The 24,885-nt window shown below is 39.8% G+C and overlaps 1 long non-coding RNA gene across 2 annotated transcripts in view; it reads right to left on the bottom strand.

The window, feature by feature from the left end:
* Positions 1 to 4,038: 4,038 nt before the first annotated feature.
* LOC308619427 overlaps positions 4,039 to 24,885 on the bottom strand; it is a 118,388-nt gene continuing 97,541 nt past the window's right edge. The window contains exons 2-3 of one of the 2 annotated variants that reach the window (XR_014016180.1): positions 10,152 to 10,262; positions 4,039 to 4,815 (exon numbers count right to left, since the gene is read on the bottom strand). This is a non-coding gene — a long non-coding RNA (uncharacterized lncRNA). Of the gene's footprint in view, positions 4,816 to 9,859; positions 10,263 to 24,885 lie in introns of those variants that run through there. The other variant, XR_014016181.1, reaches the window with a different exon arrangement.

Here is a 24,885-nt window from a genome sequence, read left to right on the forward strand (position 1 = left end):
CTGGGAGAAGGAGCGCCCAGTTCCGGTTCCCACGCCTCCGGGATCCCGGCTGTGCTTCCCGTGCAGAGCTCTGGAGCCTGGGTTTGGTGCTCTTGGAGTTGGGGGGCCCGGCCGGAGCTGGGAGTGAGGCAGTAGGCTCTTCGGCGTAAACAGTGTTTACTCGGGTCAATCAAGAGCTGGCAGGAGCGTAGGGAGCTAACTAACTGGACAGAAAGGGGAAAGGAAAGTAGGGGTAGGATTCCAAATTGGTTAACGTTATGTGTATTTTATTCTTTTCCGATTCCGGAAAATTGGTAAACTTCTGTATATACAAGATTTACCAGAAGACCCCCATTCTCTGATTTTACTGGCTTTCTTTAATGCATGTCCGTCCAACATTAAGATCCAACTAGTTAATGCACATTAGGAATCACATAGATCTTCCAGATCCTCAAATCCAAATAATTTTTCACAGTTCTTTTCTCCAAAACCTGAGAAAATTAATAACCAAAATCCTTGACAGGCAGCAATATTTAAACAAGGACTGAGGTAGCTTTTAAACAAATCTTATGGAAATTATATGTGCAGATGTATGTTACCCTTTGATCTTAATTTCAACAGTGCTGTTGTTTCCTTAATACTGGCTGCTTAATGGGTATAACATCTTTAAAATTCATCCATTTTTATCCTTTTTAAAAAAAAAAACTCGTCTTATTTTCAAGAGACCCTCACTTTGTCCTATGACTTATGTATATGTTCCCTTTGGTGATTCTCATAGCTTGTGAAAATGCATTTGGGTTATTTTTACTTTATCACATCAGTTCCCTCCACTTTTTAGACTTTTTTTATTTATTTCCATTTCTTTTAGTAATGACTATATTCCATTTATTCTCATTCTGAATCCTCTCTATTGCTTATTACTTTGATTGTTTTCAGTGTCATAAAAATAGAGGATTTGACTGACACATTTCTTCAAGCTGATGTTCTTAAACAGAAAGCTAAATGCTAAACATCCGAAGAACTGTTTCTTCTTGAATAGTACAATAAAGTCAACACTCACAGCATCCATCAAGCTGTAAATGCCACTGATATTCGCCATCTGTAAATTTAACTAGTAAATTATGAGAGGCATTCTATTAATAAGCCCTGGTCTTAGCAATCTAATTGCTAAGTGAATATAGTTCTGTACAAGTAGATAACTAATACATTGGAATGAATTTTATTATTAGTGCAAAAAAATTATTATTGATTTTGGGTTTATGTGCTTTCCTGTTTATTCTAAAGACTGATTTTTCCATATAAAGTAAAAAGTGGCCTCGGTAATCCCACTTATTACCTTGGTAATGCCTTTAAAGCTTTTCAGATATACTTATTAAACTGAATCTTTGAAATATTATTATTATAATTCTGATAGCAATTAATAAATATCTGTATTTTTCAAAATAGATGTTAATATTTTTAACTGCTTTGCCAGAAATGCTTTCTTGAAGACTGCTCTTGCAACTTCCTTCCTTAACTCACACTGACCTTTGCACTCAATTCGAAATTCTTATATTCTTTGACCTGCTTTGTCCTTTCAATAAGCCCCTTCACTGAGGAGTCATCAAGAAACATGGATTATTCCAAACGTCTGTGTACACACCTTCTCATTTCCACTGATTTTAATCTACTCCAGTTATCATAACAACACAACAAACACCTAGTGATTTAAAATAGCAGCATAATCTCACTGCCATCAATTTGGGCAGGGCTCAGGTAGGTGGTTTTTCTGCTGGCTTGCCTGGAATCATATAGTCACGGTAGCTTTACTGTGGCTGCTTGGTCTTAAGAGTGCCTCACCCATACGTCTGGAAGTTGGTGCTGGCTGTTAGCTGGACACGTGTCCTCAGGAGGCTCACACCAGCTTTGTCACATGGTGGCAGTGTTCCAAGAGGTTTAGGACCAATGCACAAATGCTTTTCAAGCCTCAGCTTGTGTCATGTTTGTTGTTATTCCATGGATCAAAGGAAGTCACATGGCCAAGCTCTAAGTCAGTGGAGGAGGGGATTATACAAGGTCGTGAATACAGGGAGATGTACTTTACTGGAGGCCCTTACTATAATAATATACCATACTTAGCCTCTAACACATTCTCTCAGGCTTCTGTCCTGCCAACCTCCTGTTCGTTCTACACAACCACAGCTGGACAGTCCTTCTTAAACACCAATTATTCTGTCATTTTGGAGCTTAGTGTTTCTCAATCAGTGGTAATTTTGTTCCCCAGGAGACATTTGGCAATATCTGGAGACATTTTTGGTTGTCACAGTTTGAAAAGGGGGAGATGCTAGTATCTAGTAGGTATAGGCCAGGGATGCTGCTAAACATCCTATGATGTACAGGCCCAGCCACCCATAACAAAAAATTATCTGGTCAAAAATGTCAGTAGTCCTGGGCTTCCCTGGTGGCACAGTGGTTGTGAGTCTGCCTGCTGATGCAGGGGATGCGGGTTCGTGCACCGGTCCGGGAAGATCCCACATGCCACAGAGCCGCTGGGCCCATGAGCCATGGCCGCTGAGCCTGAGCGTCCGGAGCCTGTGCTCCGCAATGGGAGAGGACACAACAGTGAGAGGCCCGTGTACCTCAAAAAAAAAAAAAAAAAAAAGTCAGTAGTCCTGAGGTTGAGAAAGCCTGCACCCAAGCTCATCGACCCCTAGAGGTGTCTCAGTAAAAAGAGAACCAAGGGTAAGCTCTTCATCTGGGCATACAAAATCCTCTACAATCTGGTCCCACCTTATACTGTATATACAAACATTTCTGCTTTAGTCTCCATCAGGGCTCCTCCTGTCCCCCAAATATGCCACACTTGATTACATGACTAACTTGATAGCTCCTTATTGTCATGACAAAATGTAAATACTGAACATCCTTTAGCTTTTTTCACTTCTCCCTAACCAAACCATTTCCCAGCCTTAGGGAAAGAGTTGGATCCTGCTTTTCCTACCAAAGTTTCCACAATTTCATTATGACCTGTCACTTACAAGGACATTGCTTACCATGTACTATGTCAGCTCAGGCCACAGGAATGCTTTTTTCTTTTTTTAGTCTTTTTCACAGTTTTATTTTTCACGTTTAAACACTGATTCAGGACTTCCCTGGTGGCGCAGTGGTTGAGAGTCCGCCTGCCGATGCAGGGGACACGGGTTCGTGCCCTGGTCCGGGAGGATCCCACATGCCGCGGAGCGGCTGGGCCTGTGAGCCATGGCCACTGAGCCTGTGCGTCCGGAGCCTGTGCTCCGCAACGGGAGAGGCCACAACAGTGAGAGGCCCGCGTACCGCAAAAACAAAAACAAAAACAAAAACTCTGATTCATCTGGAATTTATTTTGGGTCAGGTGTGAGTTGTAGATCCAACTTTATTTTTTTCTGAATTTCTGCCTAGTTGTCTCAACACCATTTATGCAACAATCTCTTCGCCATGGATTTAAATACCACCTTTGGCATATACTAAATTCCTGTACGTATTTGAGTTTATTTCTGGACTTTGTAGTCTGTTCTATTGAGGAATCACTCACATTTTGAAAGGACTCTTCAGCTTATAAAAAGATTCTTAAAGGAGTCCTATTGGGTTGCTTTTTGTATTTTTAAGTGTTTAAAGTACCTCACAAGGTACTAAGGAATGTTTTTGAATATCCCTACTCAGGGGAAGGCAAAGGTTACATAATCTATCTTTACTATTTTGAAAATTAGAGGAAAGAGAGGAGAAAAAAGAAATAGGCATTTATTTTCTATTTTAGCATCCAGAAACAGCTAAAGGCAGTGCACAACTATTTCCTTGGCATGAAATATTCTCCACAGTAACTCAAGTCTAAGGGCGTGGCATTGTCTGCAGTTTGTGAAAGGGCCCTATGGAATACATGGGCTACCTAGAAGTCACTGCAATGCCCTGACACAAGTCCTGCTGAAATCAACACATCTGACATTGCTGTAGTACACTGTAGTACATACAAAACCAGAGTGTATACAATTAAATATTTGTGAGTTATAAGAGAATAAATATTCCTTTCAGAGTTATCCAACTTATTCTTGTCTCATAATACATTGAGTAACTGAAGAAAAGTAGATTGTAATGTACCATAGTAATCTCAGGTAAAAATTTAAATGCATTACAAGCAAGCAAGAAAATACAAACACTTAAAATTCTGTACTTTTTCACTTTATCATTATTTAGAGGGGTGGAGAGGACAGAGATGTTTGGCATGCAAAATGCATTATTTTTGTATGATGTCAAAATTTCATGTGCAGTTACCTCTTGCTTACCTATCTCCATCTAAATTTTAAAATAATTTATATCTACAGCTGGCAGAACTTAAAGTGATGTCTGTATTTATTTTTTTATTTTTTTTGCAGTACGTGGGCCTCTCACTGTTGTGGCCTCTCCCATTGCAGAGCACAGGCTCTGGACGCGCAGGCTCAGTGGCCATGGCTCACGGGCCCAGCCACTCCACGGCATGTGGGATCTTCCCGGACTGGGGCATGAACCCATGTCCCCTGCATCGGCAGGTGTACTCTCAACCACTGCGCCACCAGGGAAGCCTGATGTCTGTATTACTGATCAATCTATGACTCAAAATACTGAATAAAATAAGGTTACTTCAAAAAATCTTATATCTTATTTTAATTGGGAAAATTTCTGGGCATATTTAAGTATATTTTCAAAGTCTTTGTTGCTAGAAATGCTATTTTCCTGAAAACGTTAGCAGGTAAGGGCAGACGTGTTGTGAAATACTTTGACTCTTTCGTAAGCTTCTTTTATTTTGCACAGGTAAGAAGTGATGGTACAGCTGCAAAGATGGAGAATCTTCAATATAAAAAAAGAAAAGACAAGGCCATAGATTATGTGGAGGAGATACAGTTGAGCCTAGATTCTAAGCATGTTAAATGCATGGAAAGTCTTTAAAGTAACCTTGACTTGTACTTTGTTTCTCAAAGGAGATGCCATCAAACTTGAGAAAACAGATATATATATATATATATATATATATATATATTTTTTTTTTCAGTACGCGGGCCTCTCACTGTTGTGGCCTCTCCCGTTGCGGAGCACAGGCTCCGGATGCGCAGGCTCAGCGGCCATGGCTCATGGGCCCAGCCGCTCTGCAGCATGTGGGATCTTCCCGGAATGGGGCACAAACCCCTGTCCCCTGCATCGGCAGGCAGACTCTCAACCACTGCGCCACCAGGGAAGCCCCAGATATATATCTTTAAATCTGTCCCATAAGTGAAGGAATAGTGAGAATGTCTGAAGTTAAAGACCACCTGTGTTCCAAAGGAAAGGGTATTAGGCCCTGCTGTGAGAATCACTGTCCATAAATAAAGATTTTTTCGAACACAGTCTTGCCGATTCACTTTCACGCTACAGGAGCACACCTGAGCAGCTGCAACAGATACATATGACCTGAAAAGCCTAAAATATTTATTCCCTGGCCCTTTACAGAGAAAGTTTGCTAACCCTGCTCTGTTTGAAGATGTGAAGGAAGGTAATGCATTGGCAAAGAATCGTCTTAATTTCAAACCATTCTTCTACCCTGAAGGTAGCTTCGGTGCCTCTAAAAACTCTTCAAACCCAATAAAAACATAATAATTCAACTTACAGGAGAAGAATTAAAGTCATCACAAGGGAATGGTGATAGGATAAAGGAAGAATGCACAAATTTTATTAATGGTAACTTATTTAACATTTTTTAAAATAAGAAAATACCAACAGACCCGAATCTTGTGCAATTTTGTCTGGTTGTTAAGTTTTTCGGTTCCTCAGCAATTTAGAAGAATCCTATGATAAATTCTGCTTAGAATTTATTAACTTTCCCTTTAATGAAGAATTGCCAAGCCTCCTTTTAGAAAGCAAAAAGGACCAAGGTTTCATGATGTTTCCCATCTTATTTCCCTGCCAGTGATTTCAGCTTACGTTTAGTGTTAAACTGAGGGACTCAGTTTGACCTTGGTTCCATTTCTGCTCTTTCTCTAGTTGGTTTCTGATCAAATTTTTTTTGTATAATTGTGAATTGCTCAGCTGTATGTGTGTGTGTGTGTGTGTGTGTGTGTGTGTTTAACCATAAAAAGTCCCAAAGCCTTTTTGACAGTAGGCAGGATTTATAAATTATAAATAATTATAAACAACTATTAGGCAGCTATGTTCATTTTAATCTCAATAATATTGGAATGATAATTATGTCAATATTTCCTTGTTAGCAATTTACTAATTATTTTACAGCTGCTCAGGACACACTCAACTTTTTCCAAAACTTGTATTCTAACAGTAGGCAGATCATGTCCTAAGACCACAATGAATTTTTTCCTAGGGAAGCCTATGAATTTTATCTCAAATACTCAAAAATTACTTTTAGCTCTAGGGAATGCAGTGTGTGCACTGTTAGATCAGAGATATATTTATATTCATGCAAAATAATGGAGAAATGTACATTTCTGTGTGACATGAAAGTTGTTCCCAATTCTATATAAGATGTTAAAATATTAATCCCTTTTTTTAGACCAAAAAAGATTAAAGCTCCTATTCCCAGAGTACAAAATGAGACAAAAGATCAGTCAGAAAGAGATCTATAAAATTCTAAAACCATTCCTATTCCTCTGGAAAGCATTATATAATTCAGAATTCAAAGGATGAGATATTCAAATAAGGCTCTTTTCACCAATACCCAAGAGACTCAGCTTAGCAATGAACTAAGATACTCATCTTTTACTAATGTAGTAATTAGAAATACAGAATAAGAATTTCTAATGTTGTTACATGTATTGCTTAATTTGTAAGTCTTTAATGTTATAGAAGATGAGTGAATAAAATGAAAAGTTAGCTTTATAAAAAGAAAAAGAGGTCACATTTGCACCATACAATGAGATAGAATTCTTGCCCACTCACACATTTGTTGAGAATGCCATACCTTTAGAGATGATTTTTTAAAATAATGTATATTTCATTGTCTTTTAAGCTCTCAATTCGTCTTCCAGTAATAAATTATTAGTTAATTTTTATAAGATATTTACAATTGGCAAAAGGGATTTCCAATATTCCAGACTATTCCAACATGTTGTTTGTTTTGAAACCTAAAAAGTTCCAGGGCCCCACATACAAGTATTTGTTCTATGTATTCCCCTATTTGTTCTATGGATTCCCCCATTTCATGAAAGATTATTACAAAAATATTTGATTTCATTCAAAGAGCTCAGATTTCAGGGCTTCCCTGGTGGCGCAGTGGTTGAGAGTCTGCCTGCCGATGCAGGAGACACGGGTTCGTGCCCCGGTCCGGGAAGATCCCACATGCCGCGGATGGCCGCAGAGCCTGCGCGTCTGGAGCCTGTGCTCCGCAACGGGAGAGGCCACAACGGTGAGAGGCCCGCGTACCATAAAAAACAAAACAAAACAAAAAAAACAAAGAGCTCAGATCTCAGAGAGTAGACTAGGACTAATAAAATAATTCTTGAAATATGGAACACTTGAAATGGTAGCTTCAACTCCGGTGACTCCTGAAATCTTTTTATTTCCTTAGCTTGTATAATTCTCGTAAATGGTGTTCCAAGGACAGAGGCCAAAATAACTGAAAGGTATTTCATTTAAGTTTTCCAAATATTTTTTCTGAACTTTTCTATGAATTCCAAAGTACATTTGAGATGTCATGAAAGCTTGGTTTCGTCTTTTTTTTTTTTTAATCTTTTTTTCAGGGCCTAGGTACATTTATTGGTTTGTTTACAAAATTTACTGAGCCCAACCCAATCCTAACCACTGGGTTCCTCCAGGGCAGCAGCCAAGCCTACATGCCCCATATAACCTGAGCAGCCCAGGAAGGAGGCAAGTGGGAGCTAGGACCAAGGGAGGGGAAGCCACAGCCGTCTGCTATGAGTCACCTTGGTTTAGTCTTTTTTTTTTTTTTTCTTTGCGGTACGCATGCCTCTCACCGCTGTGGCCTCTCCCGTTGCGGAGCATAGGCTCCGGACGCGCAGGCCCAGCGGCCATGGCTCACGGTCCCAGCCGCTCCGTGGCATGTGCGATCCTTCCTGACCCTGCATCAGCAGGCGGACTCCCAACCACTGCGCCACCAGGGAAGCCCTAGTCTTTTTTTTTTTTAATTAATTAATTAATTTATTTGTTTCTGCTTTATAACAAAGTGAATCAGTCATACATATACATCTGTTCCCACATCCCTTCCCTCCTGCGTCTCCCTCCCTCCCACCCTCCCCATCCCACCCCTCCAGGTGGTCACAAAGCACCGAGCTGATCTCCCTGTGCTCTGCGGCTGCTTCCCACTATCTATCTACCTTATGTTTGGTACTGTATATATGTCCATGCCTCTCTTTCACTTTGTCACAGCTTACCCTTCCCCCACCCCATATCCTCAAGTCCATTCTCAAGTAGGTCTGTGTCTTTATTCCTGTTTTACCCCTAGGTTCTTCATGACATTTTTTTTTCTTAAATTCCATATATATGTGTTAGCGTACAGTATTTGTCTTTCTCTTTCTGAGTTACTTCACTCTGTATGACAGACTCTAGGTCTATCCACCTCATTACAAATAGCTCAGTTTCGATTCTTTTTATGGCTGAGTAATATTCCATTGTATATATGTGCCACATCTTCTTTATCCATTCATCCGATGATGGACACTTAGGTTGTTTCCATCTCCGGGCTATTGTGAATAGAGCTGCAATGAACATTTTGGTACATCTCTCTTTTTGAATTATGGTTTTCTCAGGGTATATGCCTAGTAGTGGGATTGCTGGGTCATATGGTAGTTCTATTTGTAGTTTTTTAAGGAACCTCCATACTGTTCTCCATAGTGGCTGTACCAATTCACATTCCCACAATCAGTGCAAGAGTGTTCCCTTTTTTCCACACCCTCTCCAGCATTTATTGTTTCTAGATTTTTTGATGATGGCCATTCTGACTGGTGTGAGATAATATCTCACTGTAGTTTTGATTTGCATTTCTCTAATGATTAATGATGTTGAGCATTCTTTCATGTGTTTGTTGGCAGTCTGTATATCTTCTTTGGAGAAATGCCTATTTAAGTCTTCTGCCCATTTTTGGATTGGGTTGTTTTTTTGCTATTGAGCTGCATGAGCTGTTTATAAATTTTGGAGATTAATCCTTTGTCAGTTGCTTCATTTGCAAATATTTTCTCCCATTCTGAGGGTTGTCTTTCGGTCTTGTTTATGGTTTCCTTTGCTGTGCAAAAGCTTTGAAGTTTCATTAGGTCCCATGTGTTTATCTTTGTTTTTATTTCCATTTCTCTAGGAGGTGGGTCAAAAAGGATCTTGCTGTGATTTATGTCACAGAGTGTTCTGCCTATGTTTTCCTCTAAGAGTTTGATGGTTTCTGGCCTTACATTTAGGTCTTAATCCATTTTGAGCTTATTTTTGTGTATGGTGTTAGGGAATGACCTAATCTCATACTTTTACATGTCCCTGTCCAGTTTTCCCAGCACCACTTATTGAAGAGGCTGTCCTTTCTCCACTGTACATTCCTGCCTCCTTTCTCAAAGATAAGTTGACCATATGTGCGTGGGTTTATCTCTGGGCTTTCTATCCTGTTCCATTGATCTATCTTTCTGTTTTTGTGCCAGTACCACACTGTCTTGATTACTGTAGCTTTGTAGTATAGTCTGAAGTCAGGGAGCCTGATTTCTCCAGCTCTGTTTTTCGTTCTCAAGATTGCTTTGGCTATTCGGGGTCTTTTGTTTTTCCAAACAAATTTTGAAATTTTTTGTTCTAGTTGTGTGAAAAATGCCAGTGGTAGTTTGATAGGGATTGCATTGAATCTGTAGATCGCTTTGGGTAGTAGAGTCATTTTCACAATATTGATTCTTCCAATCCAGGAGCATGGTATATCTCTCCATCTATTTGTATCATCTTTAATTTCTTTCATCAGTGTCTTATAATTTTCTGCATACAGGTCTTTTGTCTCCTTAGGTAAGTTTATTGGAAGCCCTGGTCTTAAATAAAGTTACCAGAAGCTATTTTCTGGGAAATATTTAATGATTGCTAGAACTCTGTTAATAAAATGGAAACAACCACGAGGATTTATAAAGCACAAAACAATGCACAACTAATATCACGTTTCCTCTTCACTTCATAATGGCATTTGGGACTGAAAGACACAGAAGTGGGCAAAATCAACATTCTCTTACCGTCGACAGTTTTTACAAAGTTTTTTAACCACATCCAGGATGACATTCTTGCAGAAACTGAATTTCACACATTCCAAACTAATATGACAATAGTTAGCCAATGAGCAAACCCTGGAAAGAAGGAAGAGGACAAAAGGTTATTAGAATAGATTGTGAAATGCACTTTTTACAAAGTTTACAAAAATTCAACCCTCAAATTTACCTTGGCCCTGCATATCCACTAACCCCACCCCATTGCTCCTCACCTACTGGTCCTGCCTTCCCAACCAGGCTGAGGCTACAACTGGACCTTCCAGAAACACACACAATGAACATACCTAATACAATTTCCATACCATAAAAATAAAGTAAAAAAGTAAACATTTAAAGATGTCAGAGTTTCATTCTGAGATTCTGAGAAAAATGGTAAAAGTAAACAAATCGAGATAATTGTTACAGTGTTATCATTTTGATGTGTATTTAATAATAATGAGGTAAAAGTAATCATTATCTTAACATCTGGCACTGGAATTACTCCCAGAAGGGAACCATCTTAGTTTGGGATACCTTTATTTAAAAAAAAAAAAGATTTATTTATTTATTATTTAACTTTATTCATTTTGGGCTGCATCAGGTCTTAGTTGTGGCATGCGGGATCTTCGTTGTGTTGTGCGGGCTTCTCTCTAGTTGTGGCGAGAGGGTTTTCTCTTCTCTAGTTGTGGTGTACAGGCACTAGAGCACGTGGGCTCTGTAGTTTGTGGCGCATGGGCTCTGTAGTTTGTGGCATGCGGGCTCTAGTTGAGGTGCACAAGCTCAGTAGTTGCGGCACACAGGCTTAGCTTCCCCATGGCATGTGGGATTTTAGTTCCCTGACCAGGGGTCGAACCTGCATCCCTGCATTGGAAGGCGGATTCTTAACCACTGGAACACCAGGGAAGTCCCTGGGGTAATACCTTGATAGACTCTTGCAAGAGAAAAGAATCTGCAGAATAACATGTAATAGTTCTGCCAATTTTCATAGACAAGGATGGATTTTTCTTCCTCCTGACAAGTGAGTAAGGAAGACAGTGGAGAGAAGAGAGACGACAGAAAAATGGAGAAAGGCTGGAGCCAGCAAGGTGAGAAGGCTACTGGGGAGCCAGTGGAAGAACTTGTGAAAGTGCTATAAGCCCTTCCTAGGGTACCTGAAACATTTCTGCTGAAATCTGTTTTGCTCACAAATGAACTAGAAGAAGAGGCTGATGTAACACTGATCATGTGAAAGGGAGCAGGAGCCCAGGAGGCAAGAGAAGACAGGAGGAAACATAAGCACATAGATCCCACCCCAGAATTCGTCAAAATTATGGGCATGGAATTTTGATAACCTTAAGCAAATGTTTACCTAGATCTCAGGAGTCAAAAAGCCTCCTTCAGGACAAGGGATCTCTATAACCTAAATCACAAGTTCTCAAAGGATAGCTCCTGGACCAGCAGCAGCAGCAGCAGCAGCACCTGGGAAATTGTTAGAAATTTGGGGGGCTTCACCCCGAACCACTAAATCAGAAATTCCAGGGGTCAGGCTCACCAATGTAACAAGTCTTTCAGGTGATCCTGATGCACAAAAAATCTGAGAACCACTGGCCTGAAAAATGATTCACAGCCTTGGCCATGTATTAGTTTCAGCTGTGACATGATGAATAAAAAATACTGATGCCAGAGAATCATTCTCAATGATTCTACCAACATAAACAATTTATACTTCAAAGAACAAATTCTTGAAAATAAGTCTATAGGCAGAAACACCAAAAATCTCTATTAGACATAGCTTCAGGATGGCGGAGGAGCAAGACGTAGAGATCACCTTCCTCCCCACAAATACAGCAAAACTACATCTCCATGAGGAACAGCTGCTACAGAACACCTACTGAATGCTGGCGGAAGACCTCAGACTTCCCAAAAGGCAAGAACCTCCCCATGTACCTGGGTAGGGCAAAAGAAAAAATAGAGACAAAAGAATAGGGACAGGACCTGCACCTCGGGGAAGGAGCTGTGAAGGAGGAAAAGTTCCCACACACTAGGAAGCCCCTTCACTGGTGGGGATGGCAGGTGGCGGGGTGGGGGGGAGCTTCGGGGCCACAGAGGAGAGTGCAGGAACAGGGGTGCAGAGAGCAAAGCAGAAAGATTACCACACAGAGGATTGGTGCCGACCAGCACTCACCAGCCTGAGAGGCTTGTCTGCTCACCCGCCAGGGCAGGTGGGGGCTGCGAGCTGAGGCTCGGGCTTCGAAGCTTAGATCCCAGGGAGAGGACTGGGGTTGGCGGCGTGAACACAGCCTGAAGGGGGCTAGTGCGCCACAGCTAGCCAGGAGGGTGTCCAGGAAAAAGTCTGGAACTGCCTAACAGGCAAAAGACCATTGTTTCAGGGTGCACGAGGAGACAGGATTCAGGGCACCAACTAAACAAGCTCCAGAGACGGGCATGAGCCGCGGCTATCAGCGCGTACCTCAGAGACAGTCATGAAATGCTAAGGCTGCTGCTGCAGCCACCAAGAAGCCTGTATGCAAGCACAGGTCACTATCCATACCTCCCCTCCCAGGAGCCTGTGCACCCCGCCACTGCCATTGTCCTGTGATCCAGGGACAACTTCCCCGAGAGAACACGTCATGCCTCAGGCTGTTGCAACGTCATGCCGGCCTCTGCCGCCACAGGCTCGCCCCCCATTCCATACCCCTCCCTCCCCCCCCCGGCCTGAGTGAGCCAGATCCCCCTAATCAGCTGCTCCTTTAACCCCGTCCTGTCTGGGCAGGGAACAGATGCCCTCAGACGACCTACACACAGAGGCAGGGCCACATCCAAAGCTGAACCCCAGGAGCTGTGCGAACAAAGAAGAGAAAGGGAAATCTCTCCCAGCAGCCTCAGGAGCAGCAGATTCAAGCTCCACAACCAACCTGATGTACCCTGCATCTCTGGAATACATGAATAGACAATGAATCATCCCAAAATTGAGGCAGTAGACTTTGGGAGCAATTGTAGACTTGGGGTTTGCTTTCTGCATCTAATTTGTTTCTGGTTTTATGCCTAACTTAATTTAGTATTTAGAGCTTATTATCATTGGTAGATTTGTTTATTGATTTGGTTGCTCTCTTCCTTTTTTTTTTTTTTTTTTTTTGCGGTACGCGGGCCTCTCACTGTTGTGGCCTCTCCCGTTGCAGAGCACAGGCTCTGGATGCGCAGGCTCAGCAGCCATGACTCACGGGCCTAGCCGCTCCACTGCATGTGGGATCTTCCCAGACAGGGACATGAACTCATGTCCCCTGCATTGGCAAGCAGACTCTCAAACACTGCGCCACCAGGGAAGCCTTTTTTTAATATATATATATATATTTTTTTTTTCCTTTTTCTCCTTTTCTGAGTATGTATGTGTATACTTTTTTGTGTGATTTTGTCTGTATAGCTTTGCTTTCACCATTTGTCCTACTGTCTGTCTGTCCATTTCTGGTTTTGGAGGATTTTTTTAGTATAGTTTTTAGTGCTTGTTGTCATTGGTGAATTTGTTTTTTTGTATTGGTTGCTCTCTTCTTTCTGTCTTTTTTAAATTACCTTTTTATTTTTAATAATATATTTTTAATTTCTTATTTTAATAACTTTATTTTTCTTTCTTTCTTTTTTTTTTCTCCCTTTTTTCTGAGCAGTGTGGCTGACATGGTCTTGTTGCTCCAGCCGGGTGTCAGGCCTGAGCCTCTGAGGTGGGAGAGCTAAGATGAGGACATTGGGCCACCAGAGACCTCCTGGCCCCACATAATATCAAATGGTGAAAGCTCTCTCAGAGATCTCCATCTCAACGTGAAGACCCAGCTCCACTCAACCACCAGTAAGCTACTGTGTTGGACACCCTATGCCAAGCAACTAGCAAGACAGGAACACAACCCCACCCATTAGCAGATAGGCTGCCTGAAATCATAATAAGTTCACAGACACCCCAAAACACAACACCAGACGCGGTCCTGCCCACCAAAAAGACAAGATCCAGCCTCATCCACCAGAACACAGGCACCAGTGCCCTCCACCAGGAAGCCTACACAACCCACTGAACTAAACTTACCCACTGGGGGCAGACAACAAAAACAATGGGAACTGCAAACCTGCAGCCTGTGAAAAGAAGACCCCAAACACAGTGAGTTAAGCAAAATGAGAAGACAGAGAAAAACACAGCAGATGAAGGAACAAGGTAAAAACCCACCAGACCAAACAAATGAAGAGGAAATAGGCTGTCTACCTGAAAAAGAATTCAGAGTACTGATAGTAAAGATGATCCAAAATCTTGGAAATAGAAAGGAGAAAATACAAGAAAGGTTTAACAATGACCTAGAAGAACTAAAGAGTAAACAAACAGTGATGAACAAAACACTAAATGAAATAAAAAATTCTCTAGAAGGAATCAATAGCAGATTAACTGAGGCAGAAGAACGGATAAGTGACCAGGAAGATAAAATATTGGAAATAACTACTGCAGACCAGAATAAACAAAAAAGAATGAACAGAATTGAGGACAGTCTCAGAGACCTCTGGGACAATATTAAATGCACCAACATTCGAAATACAGGGGTCCCAGAAGAAGAAAAAAAAAGGGACTGAAAAAATACTTGAAGAGATTATACTTGAAAATTTCCCTAATACAGGAAAGGAAATAGTCAATCAAGTCCAGGAAGCACAGAGAGTCCCATACAGGATAAAACCAAGGAGAAACACAACAAGACACATATTAATCAAACTATCAAAAATTAAATACAAAGAAAAAATATTAAAAGCAGCAAGGGAAAAGCAACAAATAACATACAAGGGAATTCCCATAACATTAAGAGCTGGCCTTTCAGCAGAAACTCTGCAAGCCAGAAGGGAGTGGAAGGAAATATTTAAAGTGATGAAAGAGAAAAACCTACAACCAAGATTACTCTACCCAGCAAGGATATCATTCAGATTCAACATAGAAATTAAAATCTTTACAGACTAGCAAAGACTAAGAGAATTCAGCACCACCAAACCAACTTTACAACAAATGCTGGAGGGACTTATCTAGGCAGGAAACACAAGAGAAGGAAAAGATGTACAATAACAAACCCCAAACAATTAAGAAAATGGTAATGGGAACACACATATCGATAACTACCTTAAATGTAAATGGATTAAATGCTCCCACCAAAAGACACAGACTGGCTGAATGGATACAAAAACAAGACCCATATATAAGCTGTCTACAAGAGACGCACGTCAGACCTAGGGACACATACAGACTGAAAGTGACAGGATGGAAAAAGATATTCCATGCAAATGGAAATCAAAAGAAAGCTGGAGTAGCAATTGTCATATCAGATAAAATAGACTTTAAAATTAAGACTATTACAAGAGACAAAGAAGGACACTCCATAATGATCAAGGGATCAATCCAAGAAGAAGATATAACAATTGTAAATATTTATGCACCCAACATAGGAGCACCTGAATACATAAGGCAAATGCTAACAGTCATAAAAGGGGAAATCAATCGACAGTAACACTATCATAGTAGGGGACTTTCACACCCCACTTTCACCAATGGACAGACCATCCAAAATGAAAATAAATAATGAAACACAAGCTTTAAATGATACATTAAACAAGATGGACTTAATTGATATTTATAGGACATTCCATCCAAAAACAGCACATTACACTTTCTTCTCAAGTGCACAAGGAACATTCTTAAGGACAGATCACATCTTGGGTCACAAATCAAGCCTTGGTAAATTTAACAAAATTGAAATCATACCAAGCATCTTTTCTGACCACAACTCTATGAGATTAGAAATCAATTACAGGGAAAAAAACATAAAAAATACAAACACATGGAGGCTAAACAGTACATTACTAAATAACCAAGAGATCGCTGAAGAAATCAAAGAGGAAATCAAAAAATTCCTAGAGACAAATTACAACGAAAACATGATGACCCAAAACCTATGGGATGCAGCAAAAGCAGTTCTAAGAGGGAAGTTTATAGCAATACAAGCCTACCTTAAGAAACAAGAAACATCACAAATAAACAACCTAACCTTACACCTAAAGAAACTAAAAAGAAGAACAAACAAAACCCAAAGTTAGTAGATGGAAAGAAATCATAAAGATCAGAGCAGAAATAAATGAAATAGAAACAAAGAAAACAATAGCAAAGATCAATAAAACTAAAGGCTGGTTCTTTGAGAAGATAAACAAAATTGATAAACCTTTAGCCAGACTCATTAAGAAAAAGAGGGAGAGGACTCAAATCAATAAAATTAGAAATGAAAAAGGAAAAGTTACAATAGACACTGAAGAAATCCAAAGCATCTTAAGAGACTACTACAAGCAACTCTATGCCAATAAAGTGGACAACCTGGAAGAAATGGAGAAATTCTTAGAAAGGTGTAAACTTCCAAGACTGAACCAGGAAGAAATAGAAAATATGAACAGACCAATCACAAGTAATGAAATTGAAACTGTGATTAAAAATCTTCCAACAAACAAAAGTTCAGGACCAGATGGCTTCACAGGTGAATTCTACCAAACATTTAGAGAAGAGCTAACATCCATCCTTCTCAAACTCTTCCAAAAAACTGCATAGGAAGGAACACTCCCAAACTCATTCTATGAGGCCACCATCACCCTGATACCAAAACCTGACAAAGATACTACAAAACAAGAAAATTACAGACCAGTATCAGTGATGAATATAGATGCAAAAATCCTCAACAAAATACTAGCAAACAGAATCCAACAGCATATTAAAAGGATCATACACCATGATCAGGTGGGATTTATCCAAGGGATGCAAGGATTCTTCAATATATGTAAATCATTCAATGTGATACACCATATTAACAAATTAAGGAATAAAAACCATACAATCATCTGAAGAATAAAAAATGTATGATCATCTCAATAGATGCAGAAAAAGCTTTTGACAAAATTCAACACCCATTTATGATAAAAGCTCTCCAGAAAGTGGGCATACAGGGAACCTACCTCAACATAATAAAGGCCATATATGACAAACCCACAGCAAACATCTTTCTCAATGGTGAAAAACTGAAAGCATTTCCTCTAAGATCAGGAACAAGACAAGGATGTCCACTCTCACCACTATTATTCAACATAGTTTTGGAAGTCCTAGCCATGGCAATCAAAGAAGAAAAAGAAATAAAAGGAATACAAATTGGAAAAGAAGAAGTAAAACTGTCACTGTTTGCAGATGACATGATACTATACATAGAGAATCCTAAAAATGCCACCAGAAAACTACTAGAGGTAATCAATGAATATGGTAAAGTACAGGATACAAAATTAATGCACAGAAATCTCTTGCATTCCTATACGCTAACAACAAAAGATCAGAAAAAGAAATTAAGAAAACAATCCCATTTACCACTGCAACAAAAATGATAAAATACCTAGGAATAAACCTACCGAAGGAGGTAAAAGACCTGTACTCAGAAGATGATAAGAAACTGATGAAAGAAATCAAAGATGACACAAACAGATGGAAAGATATACCATGTCCTTGGATTGGAGGAATCAACATTGTGAAAATGACTATACTACCCAAAGCAATCTACAGATTCAGTGCAATCCTTATCAAATTATCAGTGGCATTTTTTTACATAACTAGAACAAAAAATCTTAAAATTTGTATGGAGACACAAAAGACCCCGAATAGCCAAAGCAAACTTGAGGGAAAAAAACATAGCTGGAGGAATTAGACTCCCTGACTTCAGACTATACTACAAAGCTACAGTAATCAAGACAATATGATACTGGCACAAAACCAGAAATATAGATCAATGGAACAGGTTTAAAAGCCCAGGGATAAACCCATGCACATATGGTCAACTAATCTATGACCATATGGAGAAGAGACAGCCTCTTCAATAAGTGTTGCTGGGCAAACTGGACAGCTACATGTAAGAGAATGAAATTAGAACACTCCCTAACACCATACACAAAAATAAACTCAAAATGGATTCGAGACCTAAATGTAAGACCGTACACTATAAAACTCTTAGAGGAAAACATAGAAAGAACACTCTTTGACATAAATCACAGCAAGATTTTTTTTGATCCACCTCTTAGAGTAATGGAAATAAAAACAAAAATAAACAAATGGGACCTAATGAAACTTAAAAGCTTTTGCAAAGCAAAGGAAAGTACAAACAAGACGAAAAGACAACCCTCAGAATGGGAGAAAATATTTGCAAACGAATCAACAGACAAAGGATTAATCTCCAATATATATAAACAGCTCATGCAGTTCAATATTAAAAAAACAAACAACCCATTCTCCAAAGAAGACATACAGATGGTCAAGAAGCACATGAAAAGCTGCTCAACATCACTAATTATTAGAGAAATGAAAATCAAAACTACAATGAGGTATCATCTCACACCAGTTAGAATGGGCATCATCAGAAAATCTACAAACAACAAATGCTGGAGAGGGTGTGGAGAAAAGGTAACCCTCTTGCACTGTTGGTGGGAATGTAAATTGATACAGCCACTATGGAGAACAGTATGGAGTTTCCTTAAAAAACTAAAAATAGTTCGTTTAAAAAACATATGACCCAGCAATCCCACTGCTGGGCATATACCCAGAGAAAACCATAATTCAAAAAGACACATGCACCCCAATGTTCATTGCAGCACTATTTACAATAGCCGGGTCATGGAAGCAACCTAACTGCCCATCAACAGATGAATGGATAAAGAAGGTGTGGTACATATATACAATGGAATATTACTCAGCCATAAAAAGGAACGAAACTGGGTGATTTGTAGAGACGTGGATGGATCTAGAGACTGTCACACAGAGTGAAGTAAGTCAGAAAGAGAAAAACAAATATCGTATATTAATGCATGTATGTGGAACCTATAAAAATGTACAGATGAACTGGTTTGCAGGGCAGAAATAGAGACATAGATGTATAGAACAAATGTATGGACACCAAACAGGGAAAGTGGCGGGGGGTGGGTCAATGGTGGTGGTGGTGTGATGAATTGGGACATTGGGATTGACATATACACACTAATATGTATAAAACAGATAACTAATAAGAACCTGCTATATAAAAAATAAATTAAAATTCAAAAATTCAAAAAAAAAAAGGAATGAAATCTTGCCATTTCAGGCAACATGGATAGACCTAGAGGGTATGATGCTAAGTGAAATAAGTCAGATAGAGAAAGACAAATACTGTTTGATTTCACTTATATGTGGAATCTTAAAAACAAATCAAATGAACAAATTTAACAAAACAGCATCAGAGTTACAGATACAGAGAACAAACAGGTGGTTGCCAGAGGGGAGGGGGTGGGAGGAGGAGAGAAATAGGTAAGGGAGATTAAGAGGTACAAACTTCCAATGGCAAAATAAAAGAGAAGAGTGTGGGAATACAGTACATTATTTTTTTGAAAAGTAAAACTTACAGAGTAGGCAAATTAGGAAGTAGCTATTCATTTTACAGATAATTCCAGGCGAAGTTCCTAAATATAACAAGCTCTTACTACACATTCAAGATGGTATTTGATTCACAAAATTTCAATTGACACATTATTTACTGTGGTGTGGCCTTCATAGCCTGGTCTCAACCCAGTCATTAAGTTAACATAAATTTACAGAGCACCGACCACATGCAAGGAACTGTGTTTTGCTTCATGATCAATACCTAGAGCCCCACATACCTTTTGGGGCTGGGCTCCAAATCTGTACTCTTGCATGTCTGTTTTTGTGACAGAATCTACAGAATCCCCATTTGAATATATAAATCAGAGAGTCACGGAAGTGCTTATCCCATATTTTGCCTAGATTAACTAAGGAACCTCAAATATGATCGTAATACAACACTTACACTAGGCTCAAATAATTTAAGCAATAGGCTCTGCCCTTATATGGCATCCATCATCTTATTTAGGATACCAAGTAATCTAACATGGCACACATAATGCTAATTTAGGAGCTCTTCATGGATTAGAAGTAAATGCCTAGAAATTGAGTAAGATTAAGCTAGTGTTGCTGTGTGAGTTTGCTGTTTTGAGTGAAGAGACTAAGAATGAGAGTTTATTTCTTTCCAGAATTTTGAGTTTGTGCTAGACTTCCCCAAATATATCTAAATACATCCCAAAGCAAGTTAAGAGTGGACTGTCAACTTTTAAAGGAGAATTCCTTTCAAGGACATGACATTTTGATTAAAAAGAAGAAATGAAGTATTATTCTTCTCTCATTACTTCATTCAGAGCAGTGTTCAAGGCAAGAACACTTCAGAGCCCAAGGTGAACCTGGTAAAAGAGAAAACTGAGAACATAAAATGTTTAATTCAACTGCTTATGTCAGAATATCCTTTCACTGGCTTCCAATCAACCAGTATCAAAAAGCATGGTAACAGTCTGTTCTCAGCCAGAAGTACTGTCCACTCCAAATTCACAGAATTGCAATCAACATTCAGTCTGTGGAAATCAGTCTGTCCCACTGTTATATCACCTTTTGGCTAATCATGTCTGAGGGAGAAGTCAGACTCCCTTCTCCTTCCACATAGATGGAAGCCAAGGGGGATGCAGTGGGGGGAAAACAGCAAGTTTGGGTCCAGGCTTACTAGCTTTGTGACCTGTATCATTTCTCTTTCAACTTCCAGAGCCTCAATGACTCTATCTATAAACTGGGGACAATGCTACTTCTCACAAGTAGTATTGGGAAGATGGGAAGCTGATGAAACAACGTGTGTAACAAGTGCCTTGTATGGTTTCTAGAACATGGAAGGGGCTCAGTAAATAATAACTATTATCATTATCTCTCATTTGTTCAATAGTTTTATTGAATTATTGTAAATTTTAGCTCAGTTAGAAAAGTGGCAGAAGATCCAGTTAATGGGCCGACTTTTAGATCTATTACCTATTCCTTAACTAAATAGCGATGTTTCCTCAGGGAAACAGTTTCAAATATTTCTTCTTTTGAGTAGAAGAAAGAATCCAATGTCCAAACCCTTTCTATCACACAGGTGTTCTGGGATTCTTTCCCTCCTAAAATGCACACTTCAGAGCATTACTTCATGGTGGAAAGTCTGCATTTTAATGTTTAATGAGAAGTGAATATATGGTGCTGATAACATGAAATGAATTGTTAAATTTAATCAACAGATGAACAAAATTCACTAAGCATGGTATCCTCAGTAAATCCAAGCCCATTGATCCTCCTATGTTATACGAAGCTGCTGCAAACACTGATTAGCAAATACTCAACCACTGCTCCTAGGGGAGGTACCAGGGTTAGGTTTCTGCAAGCGTCTGAACATAACATTTTTGTCGAATGATCAAAATATAACCTTGTTTTTTGTGTGCTTTTGTTTAAAGACACCTTATTTAATATATATTATTGGTTCATTAACACTGGACTCATGGACCACAGCAATATAACTCATGCCTGAACAAAGTTAATTTGACACATATTTTCTCTATAAGGCACATCACAGCCTTCTTGCCCTCAGGAATACTACCCAGCACTTCAGTACTATGTTTGGGGGCCATTTTAAACAGCAAGATCACTAATAAAGAGCACAAAAAATGTGAAAAACATGGCACTAAATGGACCAAGAAAAGGACACTTCTTTACAGTATGAGAGCTGAAACAAGAAGGCAAAGCCTCACCCTGTTGGATCTCAGCTGAGAACATACACCTTGGGCTACTCAAATTTGTCCTTGCTCTGCACGTGTCCACAAATGGCCAGGAAAGCAACATGAGTATTGATTTTGGGGTTATAAATAAATTTCATCAAGTAGGCAAGTTCTTAAATATGGAATCCATGAATAATAAGGATCAACAATATCGATACATTAAAATCAGCAACAGCGGGGCTTCCCTGGTGGCGCAGTGGTTGAGAGTCCGCCTGCCGATGCAGGGGACACGGGTTCGTGCCCCGGTCTGGGAAGATCCCACATGCCGCAGAGCGGCTGGGCCCGTGAGCCATGGCTGCTGAGCCTGCGCATCCGGAGCCTGTGCTCTGCAAGGGGAGAGGCCACAACAGTGAGAGGCCCGCCTACCGCAAAAAAAAAAAAAAAAAAAAAAAAAAAATCAGCAACAGCATATATGGTCAAAGGCAGCTTACAGTAGAAGCAGCACTACCTTAGTATGTGCTAGTGATACCTAAATTACAGGATAGCCATGATCCATGGCAGTGGAGATATATCAAAAATTTTTCACATTTCTTACAAATTGATAGTACACAAGAATATGGAACCACCCCTCACCCTCAACTTACAGGACATGAAAAACCTGATTTTTTTAAAGCATTAAGGATTGCAGGTATTAGTGTCTGTTCCAGCATCAGGTACTGTTGGTGTATTTTTCACACATATTTATGTGACTTGAGTTACTACTTGCATGGGTTTTAGGAGCGTCTTCCTTTCAGGTCACAATAAGGGCACAGGGAAGATAGTAAGTAATAATAACTCTGTCTACCTGGTATAAGACTGCAAGTCCATGAGTTGGTTCTGAAGGAATCAGGAAACTCACACCAGCCCCTCTTCTTGCATGACTTTCAGTTGAATGATTACCTAAGGCAGCATCTTTCCAAATGTGGTTCCTGAACCAGCAGTAACTTGTTAGAAATACAAATACCTGGGGCCCACCCCAGATCCTCTGAGGGTGGAGCCCAGCCATCTGTGGTTTAACAAGCCCCCCCCCCCCGCCAGTTGATTCTCATGCCTTTAGTTTGCGAATCACTGACCTCAGGAATCTTCCTAATCACGCCCAGGTCACTTTAGTAGTTAGCACAGGTATATGAGCCCTGAGTCCATGATTATATCTTGGATAAGTGAATTCATTACTGAATAATGACGCTTTAATCATGTATTTCCCAGAACCAGTACAAAATAATAAAATACCTCTTTAAATTGACAGCATACTTTTAGGACATTATTTCAAAATCAATTCATATTAAAATGAATCAGTTATTGTGAAGTGTTTTAACACATGAACTATTTATTGCCCCATCCATCTATATAGGTTAATTTGAGTTAAGAAGTTTTGGTTTTTTATAAGGCAATAGGAAAGTGAGTATTCAGGTGTGGGGTGTGTGTATGTTGTGCGTTTGTGGCTGTTTATGTTTATTTGTGTGTATGTAAGCAAAAGTCAGAAAGACAAAACCTGGGACTTCCCTGGCGGTCCAGTGGTGAAGGCTTCACCTTTCAATGCAGCGGGTGCAGGCTCAATCCCTGGTCGGGGAGCTAAGATCCTACATGCCTCGTGGCCAAAAAACGAAAACATAAAATAGGACCAATATTGTAACAAATTCAATAAGGACTTTAAAAGCGGTCCACATCAAAAAAAAATCTTAAAAAAAAAAAAAAGACAAAACCTAACATATTGGGGGAGTGGGATGAATTGGGAGATTGGGACTGACATATATACACTGATATGTATAAAATAGATAATAAGAAACTGCTGTATTAAAAAAACCTAACATACTATACAGTGCAGGTATTATAATGAAATATGACATAAACTATTATAAGAACTTTTTCATAAGGAAATAATTAAGTTCCCAGTTATTTAAATAAATATTATATTGACTGTGCTACAGACAAGTAACTCATAGTCCACTAGAACTTGTTATTGTGAGATATGATCTATATTAAATACAAGTCAGATTTTACCAAAAATTAACAGAATAGTAAAATAATGTGTATCTTAGTATCAAAAGGCCTTCACCTTTTTGCAGCCTATGTTCTTAGGACAAGTCCTTTACCTCTCTGAAGCTCAGTTTCCTCATATGTAAAATGAGGATGTTGGATTTAGAAGGGTCTCTGGTGTCTGATCTAAAATTCTACCTGAGGGCTTCCCTGGTGGCGCAGTGGTTGAGAGTCCGCCTGCTGATGCAGGCGACACGGGTTCGTGCCCCAGTCCGGGAAGATCCCACATGCCGTGGAACGGCTGGGCCCATGAGCCATGGCCACTGAGCCTGCGTGTCCAGAGCCTGTGCTCCGCAATGGGAGAGGCCACAACAGTGAGAGCCCTGCGTACCACAAAAAAATAAATAAATAAAATAAAATTCTACCTGAGATGGAAACTGAGCTGGAAATGTAAGAGTTAGCTTGAAAACTAGAGTCTCAGAGAAGAGGAAACACTTGAGGTAGAGTCAGGTACTGAGAGCCTCAGATATAGCCCTTCACTGTAGACCAGTGCAAGACTGGATGGGATACACAGGACCAGCAGAAATGGTGGCCTAAGGGAAGAAATATTGGGGAGGCATCAACAACAGGGTGTGAGGGAACACTGCCTTCCTATAGTCCTAGGGGAACGTATTTGAGATGATATTGCTACCTAAGAAAAAATATAATTCCCCCTGGAATTGAGCCCACCTTGGGAAGCCAGCAAGGTAACTGAATGATTGTCTATTGCCATTCAATTATGATGCCTCTCACATGTTGTTGACCTCATTGCCTGTCCCCTATTGCTTTTAGAGTTTGATCTCCAACCCAATTACCTGACCCAGGACTGTCACCTGCTTCCAACTAAGCTTGTCAGATCTTCCAGCAACAAGCCTTGATATTAAGCCCCAGAGATTTTACTCAGCCTTAACCATTTTGTTTTAAAGTGCAGGTTTTATTATTATCCAGGTATGGCCAGGCCAGCAGATCAGGAGATGACTGCCATTGAAAAGAGAGTTTGTTATACTCACAGTTCCCAAGAGGAAGTAGCATGCCACACTACACTGGGCCA

The sequence above is a fragment of the Mesoplodon bidens genome (genome assembly GCF_964165515.1).
Source record: "Mesoplodon bidens genome assembly, chromosome: 6".
In the NCBI taxonomy this organism is placed as follows: Eukaryota; Metazoa; Chordata; class Mammalia; order Artiodactyla; family Ziphiidae; genus Mesoplodon; species Mesoplodon bidens.